This window comes from Dermacentor albipictus, chromosome 9 (genome assembly GCF_038994185.2).
Source record: "Dermacentor albipictus isolate Rhodes 1998 colony chromosome 9, USDA_Dalb.pri_finalv2, whole genome shotgun sequence".
In the NCBI taxonomy this organism is placed as follows: Eukaryota; Metazoa; Arthropoda; class Arachnida; order Ixodida; family Ixodidae; genus Dermacentor; species Dermacentor albipictus.
In genome coordinates, this window is record NC_091829.1 from 1,513,967 (window position 1) to 1,527,674 (window position 13,708).

Consider the following 13,708-nt stretch of genomic DNA (forward strand, 5'->3'; position numbering starts at 1 on the left):
ACTGCAGCGCCAGAGTTCCCTCCAGTAATTTTCGTAGGAAACCCTATGCCCCAAATATAGCCACGTAGCCAACTCGCCCAAGCCGACGCCAAACTTTTTTTCTGTAGCCTAATTTGGATATATATAGCCAAACCTGGCAACACTGGGATATATTGGCCTCGAGCCCCATAGAGTTTCCTACAAAATTACTAGAGGGAACTCTGGCGCTAGTGTCTACGTGAGCTACAATGGGAGCGGTTGTCCCAGCATGGGAATTATGGGAAGTACATGGATTTGCCTAAACTTCGTCCTCTTGGCTTTAAACGGCTTTGTGACTTTGTAAACTCGTCATTTTCAACAGTGTATTGCGTAATAAATAATTAAATAAACATCATTAAAATTGCCCGACGGCAGGATTCGAACACAGGGACTCTAGTACAGAAGCCTGATATTGAAACCATTAAGCCACGGATGCATGTATCGACAAGCGAATGAAACGCACTTATGAATTTATCGCGGGCATGCCAGTGCTTTGAGACGCTTGGCGTGTTTCGATTTGGGCAATCGTTGCAATTAATAGCAATTGTACGCGTTCCCGGCGTCTTCTGCACTTCGAAGAATATAGATTGCGCTGAAATATAGGACAATAAGATTTATATAGCGTAATATACAAAGCCACAAGAACGTCTGAATCCACAGGCACGAAGATCAGACAAATCCATGTACTTCCCATCATTCCCATCGTAGGACAACGACTGCAGCGCCAGAGTTCCCTCTAGTAACTTTTGTAGGAAACTCAATGTCGAGCCCCACCCATAGAGAAGAAGCCCCACCACTGGAAAAGCTCGCGCCACCGTCGGCGTGACGTGCTATTAGGGACCACGTGAGCATAGCGGCCGCGTCGGCTGCTTCGCGAGCGCCGAAGCAAGCTGAAAACGAGAGGTTAAATTCCCTCATACGCTGCGGTCCTCATTTAGTGGCGAGATTTTACCGCTTCGAGTGTTTCCTTTACAAAGCTTGAAAGCGCTACAATGCGTAGTGGCTGCCTTTGACGGCGCGCAACATGGTAGGCTACTGCACGGTGCCGCAGTGCCGGACGTACGCAACGGAGCCCGGTGTCAGCTTTATTCACACGTAGCCCCAGGACAAGAGGCTGCATGAAGCTTGGCTCGCGAAACATAAAACCGGCAGTCATCGGCCACAACTCGGGTATGCAGCAAGCACAGACGCGAGGAAGATTTCTGCTACGGCGCCGGGTCTGCGATGTTCAGAAAACGCGCACTGAGACGCTCGCCCGAATCCGCTGCCCGACTAATGTCATGACGGTTTGGTCTATGAACTTGTCGATGCTATAAATACTGGCAAGTTCACTGGAGTGTAAAGGGAGCGGTAAGAAGCACATTAAAAAAAAAGCATGGAATATGGTCAAGTTTGTGTTATGAATTAATGCACTGGATTACAAAACGAAGCAGCGGGAAATCGCACGCTGAGAACACCGATAAACATACAGTGCGACACAACTCGAGAAATAATATTGAAACGTCCAAGAATTTAGAAGGAAAAAAAAGATTGAATCGTCGCGACGGCACATCACAGTCCCCGAGTAGGCGTCGAAGTCTCTACCATGAAATTATTTTTAAACAGCTCTGATAGCGCCCACGCAACAATGGTTGCTTGTATACTGTCAAACGCTCATATTCTGCGGCCTAAAGCTCATGGCACGGTGCGAAAACGCGCACGCGGCGAATGCGAAATAGTGCGCGGACAAGCATGCAGACGTGCAGTCGGTCGCTGCGAATCTGTGCAATCGCTGCATTGAGGCCTCATTCTATTACGCTCCATTTAGTTATACAAACACTGTAAGAACATATTTCCCATAGTTTGCTCTCAACGTTTGCCTACCTTTCACGCAAAAAGCCGGTTCGGGAGACTCCATCGCGGCTACCGCGCGCAGTGGCGTTCACTGTACGTATTCGGTAAAGAGATAGCGTCTGTAAACGATTCTGTGCTTTCGGTTTGTCCAAGATTATTATTTAGACAGTAAAAAACTTCTCTCGTTTCGAAAGTACTTACAGAAATGTCCGGGAGAGCTCGCGCGTGGTGCTTTCAGTCAGCGTTGACAGCAAAACCTACGAGGAGCGCGCCGCGTGATCCCTCATACCACGTCAGCGAGGCGCTTCCGATACATGGCGACTCCGTAACTTCTCGCCGCCAATACCGGTGCGCTACGCCTTGTTTGATCAGTCTTGCCATTGAAGTTACCGACGAAGAGTCTATATCTGAATCTAGTTGCTCTACTGCTTCGGAACAGTTAAATTCTAAGGCGAAAGCTAAGCAAGCTAGGAAGAATGAGAGAAATAGGTTGTAACGTGCAACAAGTTTTTGTCTTTAACAGTGAACATAGATTAACATCAGTATAACCGAATTAAACAAAGCAAGTCCAAGATAAACCAAGTCCAACATCAAGTTAAACCACAGGCAGAACCACAAGCGCAGCCATGCAGATATTGCTCTCGCAATTCAACCAGGTTTAACCAGAGCTAAACCACAGCCAATTTTTTATGGGGTTTAACTTGCCAAAACCACTTTCTGATTATGAGGCACGCCGTAGTGGGGGACTCCGGAAATTTGGGCCACCCGGGGTTCTTTAACGTGCACCTAAATCTAAGCACACGGGGCGTGATACATTGCCAAGGCTACCGCGTAGCTGCGTTCAAATGAAGGTCAATTTCGCGGCGACGGTGAAACTCGGCTCGACGAGGTCAGTAAAGCTGCCGCTTAAAAAATAAGTGTCCGACGATTACGACGCTCGCCAATGCGAAATTTGAGCGGAGATCGATACGTGTGTTCTTGTCGTTATATATAGAGGCAAAGAATTTGATGCACTGGAAGCTAAGCGCGGGAAAGACGATCGACGAAGACTAGACAGGACAAGCGGGGGGCAAGGGGGAGCGTCATAGCGCTTGTCCTGTCCAGTCCTTGTCGATCGTCTTTCCCGCGCTATGCTTCCAGTGTAACTATGTATTACCAACCAGCCCAAGCCACTACTCCTCTAAAGAATTTGAGACCGAAAGCCCCCCACAGACTGGCAGTGGGCCAGTGTCGTCAGCACTTTCGCAGAGGGAGCGGCAATGTCGGAACGCTGGCATGACGAGCGGCATCGGAGCCAGTTGTGGGAGAAGACGACGACGAACGCGCGAGCAGTGGCACACGATCAAGTATTCTTCTCTTTTTACCTACTGCCGCGCGATTCATGGTCGATCCCCAGTAGTCGGTTGAGCCATATCCATCGGCACCAAACCAAACTAAGGGAAGCTCAACCCATGAACGGGCGCCTATGAGGCGCGCTCTAGAACAAAACTTGTTGCGATTCAGTGCTCCTTAGTATATGAGGAAAATGTTTGCAGGGGCGCGCGGTTCAGGCTGGACACTGTTCATGGTACCGAGGACCAGCGAGCTTCAGCCCGGCACACGGTAGACGAAGTCTTAATTACGTGAAGCTGCAGGATTCGCGGCCGTGCATGAGCCGCGCAAAGCCTCGAAAATATTTAACGACGCGGCGTGTTCCGCGCAGGTCGAAAACATAAAATTTGTGGCAGAAGGCGGCGGAAGGTAGGGGGGGGGGGGGAGGAAGGAAAATAAATGAGAAGCCGCGCGAAGCAGGCGCAGAAAGCAACTACCGCAGTGAAACCATTAGAATCACGCTGGTCTATGCGATCTTCAAGATGAAACACACGCGCGAGCGCACCGAGGCTGGCGTGCGAGAAAGTTTTGATCGTGCAAGAAAACGGTGTAACGCTCAGTTGCCTCAACGTCCGCCACAACTCCTGCTTGGAGCACAGGAGCGACCTCGCTGTAACGCCGCGGTGGTCGTCTCTGTTGAAGGGGAATTATAATGGGGAAAGACGAAAAAAGTGCTCAAAATGACGAACAACGTCAGAAGAAGAGCGATCACGGTTCGATGTAAGCCGCGTTGCACAGTGCGAAGGGAGTAGGGACTTGAAAAAGAAGAAAAAAAGAACACGTGCTCTCCCCAGCGCTTACCGCTTTTCAACCGCATTTTCTTAATCGATTCCGCGTTGCGGAGTCACGGCGCTCATCATTTATGCTCTCGACGTTTTATTCCCGAAACCGGCGGGCCCCGCAGGAGATGGGGAGCCAGCAGCGAACAATTTCAATATTTGCATTCCTCGAATTCCCCCCTACCCTCTCTCGTCTGGCGAGGCTTTCTCATTGCAAGCTGTCTGGAAATATTAATGTTTTCTTAGTTTTAATACCTTTGACTCGAGAACGTGCCTTTGAAGTTGGGCTTTCTTAAAAGAGGGGAAACATAAAACACCAAGATTACACTAAGTCATCCAAGTAGAGAAAGTTTGGCGAACATTTCTCCTCTTCGCTTACCCAAGCTTCAAGTTGCTCCTCGAAGCTCCTTGGCGGAGAAATCTGTGCTGATGTTCTGCTGAAGCTCAGTGCCGAGTGCATGGGAACAGTTGTCAGACACCTGCATGCGGACGTATGCTCAGGGCCCGTGTCGCATGCGAGTGTGCGAAACGCAAACAGAAAACAGGGCCGTACTCCAGCATCGACAGGACTGCAGATCACTGTGGCGACAGGGCTGATTATTCTACGTTATGCTGTCATAGAAAAAAGGAGTCGTGAGGTTTTTGTCACGGCGATTGAGATAATGACACCGAGGCAGCCATTTTCCGAGAACATTGCTCACTTATCAGAGTATTAACTGCTTTTGCGCGAAACGCATCTTTACAGCACAGGTCTGTTTATGGACTTCCAAAGGAAATTGTGTAAATTATCTATTGAGATCTTACATGAGGGAGCTGGAATATGAGTAAATTAATTTACCGGAACATGTTAGTGACAATCGGAGTTTCGCACCGATTCTACCGGGAACCTGATAATGAACTTCTGTTCAGAGTGATCCCGCATAAAAATTTGTAGCAACATTTTTTAGACTGTCTTTAGACTGTTGTTACTAGAACCTACCAACAGTCAATTGAAATCCTACCAGCTGTCTTTATACATCCTAACAAAGCTCTAGTAACACCCTAGAAACAAATGGCCACCAACTCCCAATAGAAACGTGTTCATAGGATGTCTTTAGGCTTCCTACCAATTTCATATGAACATTTGTCTTTATGCACCCTAGTAACATTCTTTAAAAAGAAGAATGTTCATATATATTCTGCCAACTTCCTACCAACTACCTATTAACATTCTTTCAATTGAAGAATGTTTGTAGACATTCTGCCAACTTCCTACCAATCCCCTATTAACAGGCCTTCTCTATACACCATATTAAGATTCTTCCAATTGAACAATGTTTGTAAACGTTCTGCCAACTTCCTACCAATCACCTATTAACAGTTGTCTTTATACACCTTAGTTACATCCTATCAAGAATTGGCTTCAATTGAAACATGTTCATAGGTGGTCTGTAAATTGAGGCATGTTCATAGATGGTCTGTAAACATTCTAGTAACCGTCAACCAACACAAGTCTGTAGGCTCTGTAAAAACAATCTGGCAATATTTTACTTACATGTGCTTATGTACTTGCTACTGATGTCTTACTATCCCCCTAGTAACATTTGACCCGCATACAACCTTGTAGCATAGCGTAAAAATTTGTCAGTATGTGTGAACACGTTGGTAACAGGCAGTATGCAACCTAGAAGGTGCATGTACATGGAAAACAGATGTAAGTTCGCACTAAAAGATGTTTGTTAACACAAAAATATTTACACAGAATTGTGAGAGAAGTAATAGAGAAATTAATAAAAATAACAAATGAATAATGACTTTGTTGATTACGGCATGGCCGCTGTCGCATAATCTCTAGCAACCATCGATTCTGATGTATTTTTTACGTTCAGAGCTGATGTCTCTCGGAAAATTTGCAGAGTGAACACTGCACAGAAACAAGATGGTCAGTGTTATCATGTTCAGGTTAGCACATCACATATATAGAACAGCTTTTTAACAAAGTTCACATGCAAGTTCACATGAATGCTAAAATTGTAACCGTCTTCCCTGTTCACTTGCAGAGGAAATGGCAAGGATGGGGAACATTTTGCAGTGCATATCCTTTGTTGCTGCGTTGTATTTACCACGTGTTATTAAAATTACGAAAGTGTGCAAGGTCGTTTCTGCAAAAAAGAGAACAGCCTAAAACTATTGTTATAGCCCCCAATGTTGTGGCCTGAATAAATTCAGTTTCCCAAAATGTTTTCTTAACCAATTATCAGCATAAATAATTTACTCACTCAAGAGTAAATTACATTCTTTATTGATGGTGAAATTTGTAGCACGCACAATAGACACGGACGCCGAGAAGGTGGACACGCGAGCGCTTACTCACAACTGTTTATTTCGGAAAGGCACAGAACGTAAAAGCACCAGCTAGCTGCACCGAGCATGATACATTTCTATATAAACAGATTACAGAGCTTGAAGCAGTATTCAAGAATACAAATTCTTTGTCAGTGATAGCAACCAATGGCTGACTGATGCATCTTTAAGCATGCCTTGTTATATGGAATGCTTCTGTAATTTGACGTGTTCGTTTATTTTTACTCGAAAACAAAATTTCAGTCTAAAAACATACCGGTTCACAATGACGTACGTTGCAGTGGTTAGACAAGTGCGAATGATTTTCTTTCACATTCGCACTTGTCTAACAAGTGCAACCTATGTCGTTGTGAACCCGTTCGCTGAAACATATGTCATTGTGAACCGTGAAACTATACGCTCAATCTTTTACTATCCCTCATCCTGTACAGCCAGAGTAGGAAAGAGCAAAGAATCAGTTCATGATCAGGCAATATTTACCACAGAATAAGTCATTGCGAGCGCTGTGAAAACCAAGTATTTGTACGCTTCGTGTTTATAGCAACCTTAAGCGAACCGCATGACGCGGCATAGTTCAAGTATGTAAGAAAATCATTCTTAAAACATTTCACGTCGTTACAGTTCGCGTTATACTAACCTGCCAAAATGCGGCATAAGAAACTGAAATAAAATAACAACAAAATAATATGTTTATGAAGAATGATGGAAAAGAACTTACCTTTTATTATAATTGGGAGACAGACCAAACTTCCTCGCAATGCTGTCTTCAGGAACAGCTGTTCCATATTTATGCCGTGTGCAGTTTAAAACACGGACAGTGCCACTATTAAATCTCTTCCCACGACACTACATCGCAGCTGGCAGAGAAGTTGCACAAACATTTACATCACGGAACGAAGAAAGCACCGTGGGCTTTGAAAACACGTTGCTGGTTGGCTTGCATCGATGAATTAGCCACAGCATAGCATAAGCTTAAACAGCAGCAAAAACAGCTAGATTGCTGCTACAATACGCGACCTAACACCTACATCGCTCCAACCGTACCATGCCAGCGTCGCAAAGGAACTGATGGTGATTGCGATGGTCTCCCTCTGCCTTTACTCGGACCACTGTAAAACTTGTGTGCATGCGCGAGATAGGCATCTGACATGGCATGGCATGTGACGATGGTTGACTGACACCTACCTCTCGGTGAAAGCTGTGGCGAACCTTTGTGTGCGCACCCCTTTCTGGGAACTGCACTTAGAGGGAGGAATGTACCTCGTGGCCGAGGTTGAAAAAAAAACAGAAACCTGACAAGACAGCCGGCTCAATTTTGCTGTGCATTTACGGGCTGTATAGTTTTATATTTCGAGACAATTATTGTTCTGAAAACCGGCTTTTTTCTCCAAATGTAATAAACTTAGAAAAATAAAATCATATTGGGTAAATTATGGGGTTATTCTATTTCGCGCAAGAACATCCTTTAGCACTTGCCGCTTTCAAAGACAAAACTTTTCTCCATGGCGCCCAGCGCAAAATAATGCTGAAGCCTATCGTAGTAGTATTTCATTTCAAATACATGTCCAAAGCGTGGCGGCTATGACCTTAGCGGTTTTCAGACGCCAGGAGCACGACAAAAGCATGGCCTTTGATATCGTGGGTTTTGGTATCCGGAATGCCATAATTACAGATGTCGTGATGACCCCTTGTCGGAGCTCAAAATTTTGTCGCCATGTTATGAAGGGAAATCACTGAATATTAAGAGCGCATAATTATTTATTTTAAGTCTGTTTTCATACACAGCAAGCTACCATCGCCGTAAAGCAGATCAGTTGACATAGTTGACAATTTGGCTACACTTTGACGCAACGTCCTATTAGTTTCTTTTAATGTGCAGAAGCCGTCGGTAGGAGGCAGGGAATAAAGCGTGCAAATAGGGACGCGTACAAAGCTACTAAGGAGAATTTCATTCGTTTTTCACAGAAAGGTGTTACTTGCAAGGCGTTCAGCTTTTCTTTCTATTCTACCTGTGCGCTTCTCAGGTCGATACTCGCTCGCACTCAGCAGCAGTTGTATTTTGCAGCCTTTTGGACATTTGAGCGGCAACGTTCCTGCGCCGTGTTACCATGAGTTTCGGCTCTTTTTCTTCTTTTATGCGAAGCATATTACGAGGGCTCAACCCAGCTCCTCAGGCGCGGCGGTGACCATGAAATCACGTGACACCGTGACGTCACGACAGAGGAGAAGTGGCTTTGGCTCAACTCTTGCAAGACGGGCTGGGTGGGAATCGAACCAGGGTCTCCGGAGTGTGGGACGGAGACGCTACCACTGAGCCACGAGTACAACGCTTCAAAGCGGTACAAAAGCGCCTCTAGTGAATGCGGTGTTGCCTTAGAAACGCGCTGTTTCTAAGGCGTGCGTCTCTTGCTCAGGCGCACATTTCGTTGCCGCGCCGAACGCTGCTTTGCTCGACGCTCACCGCGTCCAATGCGGGGCGCGTAGTCGCTGCCCTGTAGCCCATTGTCTTACACCCCTTGGCGGGTCGACGGGAACGCTGTCGCGTTCCACTCTTGAAGGCGAAGAAGTAATGCATGAGTTGTTTCTTCGTCTAGCCGAACCAAATATAGCCAAGCAACAGCAGTTCACCAGGCTAAACAGTGGTTCAACAACTAAAATAAAGGCTAGTATGCTTCGCATCCTGGGCTTAACCTTACCTAAGCCACAGCCATTTTTTAACAAGTATCGTGACACTACTATGCTGACACGTTCCAGCTTAGGGCGTACTATTTATATCGCGGAGTACACTGACCTGATTATCTCACTGCAAAGCTAATTGGTGGCCTTGCAATAGCAGTGCGTGGTAAGGGCCGATTTACGCTGGAGCCCCACGCCGCACCACCCGCCTGCCCGCACGCATGTGGTCGAGTGAAAATTTGCACATTTCGCAGACTGGTACACACATTTCGGTTTACGCTGCATGTGCGAGCCCAGTGTATACCAAAGTTTGTGAACCAGTGTGCGAAATGTGCATTTTTCTGCACCACCGCACGCGTTACGGCTCAAGCGTAAATCGGCTTTTAATGAACCAGCCGCAAGGTCGGGATAAAGCTGTGCAACTGGTGCGCTGCCTGCTCAGTACCCTACTACCCACCGGTCAGGTGGTGTAGCGCAAGCTAACTTTCTCGAAGTGTGGTGACGACATCGACACGCTCAGGTAGTCCAGCAGAACCTTTAAAAAGATTAGTTCTAACAGTTTACGAACATGAAGAAGGTACAAAGAAGGACACCGACCACTGAATGAATACAAGAAAAGACGTTTCGGCTCCCCTGACGGGAGCCTTGTTCACAATGAAATCAAGGACGTGCGATACAATGTTTATATGGCTTTAAAATATGACGTAAGCAGCGCGTGTAGATGGGGGGGAGGGTTCCGTCATTCCGGTTGAGGGTGCTATCTGTCATTTGGATTAGGAGGGATTCCAAGTGGTGTCTTGACGTCAAATGTCTTTCTTTTTCTAATATCTTGGCGTTATCCCAATCAATCCTGTGGCCCAAGTCATCTGCATGTTCTGCCAAGGCGTTTGAGGCGACTTTTTTCTTTTTGACATCGTTGACATGCTGCTTCAAGCGCTGTTCGAAATTGACTGTCTCTCCGATATATACGCAGTCGCAGTCTTCACATGGAATCCCGCAGATGATGCCAGGAAACTTAGTCGTTGGAAGCTTGTCTTTCACGTTTACCAGCCGGTGGCGTGATTTTTGGGACGGCACGTGAGCTACCTGGACGTCATAGCCGCGTACAACGCGGGCTAAGCCCTCGCTCACACCGGGCACATACGGTATGGGGGCGCGTTTTCTTGGGAGCACACAGTCAGGCCTTGGGGGCTGAGACAGACGGCGTTCCACCGAGCTCACAAACGACCTCGGGTAGCCATATGCAGAGAGATTACGGTGCACCTCTTGTAGGTCGGCAGCCCGGCTTTGTCGCGTTGCGTAGATACGCTTGGTTCTGCCGACAAGAGAGGCTACTACCGATCTCTTCTGGTTCATCGGGTGCACTGAATTAAAATGGAGATACCTGCCTGTGTGTGTGCTCTTTCTGTACACGGTAAATGCCAGACTGCGCCGGTCACGTTTCACGAGGACGTCCAGAAAAGGAAGCTCGCCGTCTTTTTCTTCCTCGACTGTGAATTGGATAGACGCTTCAATACTATTCAAATGTGACAGAAATGAAGGAATTTCTTCTCGCTGAATTATACAGAACACATCGTCTACGTAACGTAGGGAGGCTCTGGGTGGCGAGTTGAAAGAGGCGAGTGCGCGATGCTCAAGCCGTTCCATAGTTAAATTTGCAGTAGTCACCGAAATGGATGGGCCCATCGGTGTCCCGTGCACTTGCATGTAGAAGGTGCCTTCAAAAGTGAAGTAGGTGTTCTCCAGGAAGAACAGGAGGAGCCTCTTCAAGTCAGGAACGTCGATGGGTGTCCTTTCTGGTAGGGTAGGGTCATCGTCCAGAGCGGCGGTGCAAGTTTCCGCGGCCAGTCGTATAGGAACGCTTGCAAAAAGCGACACGACGTATTCTTCGGAGGCTCTTTGAATGTCAGCAAAGTCTGCACAGCTGGGGCGATAAATGTGTCCGCCACCCGTCTTGGAATGTTTGCTTAAAGACATAATTATTGGCGCGCTACAGTAGCATATGTCAATATTCGGCATCTTTGATAGAAACATTACTGCTAGTAATCGTGAAGAAAAATAACTAATTTCAATAACAACTTTGTCAACGGTTTTCCAAAACAGCGGTTGTTTCACTAAACAACGAAATATTTCGCCCTACGCTCGGAGATGCATCAAGCAAATCGAAGGAAAAGTATTCTAAGTAGGTTAGAGCAATAAAGTGCGAACTTAGGCCAGTTGGTACATGCAGCATAAAAACGAGTGACAGGGCAAGACATAAGAAGACGGATGATGCGCTGTCCGTCTTCTCCTTCTTGTGTCTTGCGCTGTTGCTCGTTTCTTATGACCATTTTTTATGCAGTTTAGAACATCTTTTAACAGCGGAGCTGTTTAAGCTATAGTTCCGCCGTGGAGCGTAACCAGAAAACTCAGCCCAGCTGTGCGCCGCCTCGCGTCGCCTAGCAACCACATGCGAGAGCATCTAGCAACGTAACCTCCTCGTACCCCACGCACGTAGAGCGGAGTCGTGACGTCACAAGCGAGTAAAAGCTCGGAACAGCCGGCGCGGCGACACATCTCTCGCCTCCTCTAGTTCGTGCGCACGTGCTGCTGCCATGAGAAGACCGAAGAAAGTTCGGACGCCCAAAGGAGAAGCGCCTTACCAGGAAGAGCGCCGTACTGCCGAGTGAGAAGCGATGCGTCGTCGCCGAGCTGACCCGGAACACCACGCCGAAGTTGCGGCTGAGAAGAGGCGACATCGAGTCGAGGATCCCGAGTTTCAGTCTAAGGAACGCGAGAGTCGCCGCCTGAACGCTCGACGTCGCCGAGAAAGCGATTCCGGCCTGCGACTGCTCGAAAACTTCCAGCGTCAAGCCCGCCCAGACAACAACTTGGCAAAACCTAGCATAACGTAGCAAAACCTACAAACAGCTTAGGCAAGCTACGTAAAAGCTAGCTGATCGCAAGCTGCGCTGCTGTCTCCAGCCGTGCACCACTAGTGCAAGCTGCGCACGTTTTTTTTTTTGTATGGAACTGAATAAGTATGTAGTGTTTAACAGACGCAACGATAGGCGCGAAACGCGTGAAAGAAAAAATTGTTCCGCAGGCGCCGATAATTCCAGCGGGTAATCATGGCGCTCGCTCCGGAAGCATGAATGCATTGTAAAAAAAAAAATTAAAAAAGAGAGAGAAAAATAATTTTTTGCGCTTTCGGCAGAAAGGAGAGCGTGATATGAAGCTCGGGTGAAAAGCATTGCTCTTTTCCACACACTGAAAAAGCAAGACGCGGCAAAAGAAAAACGAAAGAAAAAGTAATTCATTTTTTGCATACCAAATTCCCGCTGTCGACGTTTTTGCATTTTTCCTGCAAGGGGGGTCTCTGCTTTCGGCGACACATCGATTCTTCACAGCTCGGCCGCTTACTTATGCATATCTATAGCTCACCCTATCCGACTGGCTCAACTGCTCTCCACACGACGGCAGCGCAAGAGGCGAAAGTCCCTCTGCGGACGTTTACACACACTGTGGAGCGCAAACGCGTTTAGCTCGTCGTGCATACGGCGCGATTGAAAGTGGAAGAAGGAGAGAAATAAAAGGGTCTGCCCGCAATACGCGCCTTTGCTGACGGCTTAGAAACGCCAGGCACGGCAGTGGGCGCATGGAAAACAAGAAGGTTCGCACTGATGGTTCCGCCGCAGGAAGCATGCAGTCTCCGCCAGCCAAGGGTAACGGAACGGCGCACCAGGGGCGGTGGCTCCCTTCGGAAAAAAGATGGCAGTGGTTTAACTCGGCTATGCCAGTATATACGTAGCGAAAGCTAAGGCATAGCACGGTTAGCCTTGGTTAATCTTGATTGCAAGTCCAGGTTAGTCTGGTTCCCTAGCTACGTTGCGGGGTTTATCCGGTCGTTCGGCGCGCTGTTCGTCTGTTTCCTGGGCGATTCGTTTCCTCTTCATCTCGTTCCGATGTCGATTCCAGGCCTCCTCCTGCTTATCAGTAGTGTTGCCGTCCATAGTGCCGCCTCAACTGTGGTTGCGGCGTATGCGAGTTCTCCTTTTCAATCCTCCGACATGTTATCAGGCATGCTACGCAGCTGGCGAAGCGAGCGGAGGCGAGCGCAACGACGAGGAACGCGTGTGACATCATGTGCCTCCTCGGAGCACAGCCACAGCGAAATCGCAAGTTCGCGGCCAGTAAAGGTTTCGTTAAAAAAAAAACCGAAGACACTTTGTCGAGACTAAAGTGTGAGACGGTGGAAGCCTGACACCATTGCCAATGGCGATTTGTTGCGTCGGAAACACCACGGAGGCACACAACTCGTACACTGTTACGTGAATGTTTGTTTGTTTATTAAACGCCTGCAACGTCGTTCTGGACGAAGTGTCTCTGAAAGTAGTGTGTGGCCGCCTGGAACTGTTGCAGCGCCGTATATGGATCAGGAGAAGACGCGTCTTCCATGGCGGTGTCGGGGTGTAGTTGCCCATCGTCATCATCCACTTCGCTTGATTGACTTGTACTTCCTCGGCTTGCCGCGGCAAGATGGCGGTCACGGCGCTTCCGAGATTCGTTTGCCTTGGTACCCGGAGATGCAGCGAGTCGCTACGCATTGCCTCTCTTGAGTTGGCCCGTCGCGTCCCCATGGACTCTGTGGTGTCGGACGCGCCTCGCCGCCCTGATGCATGCGACGTATACGCTCAGCCTCTCTTGAG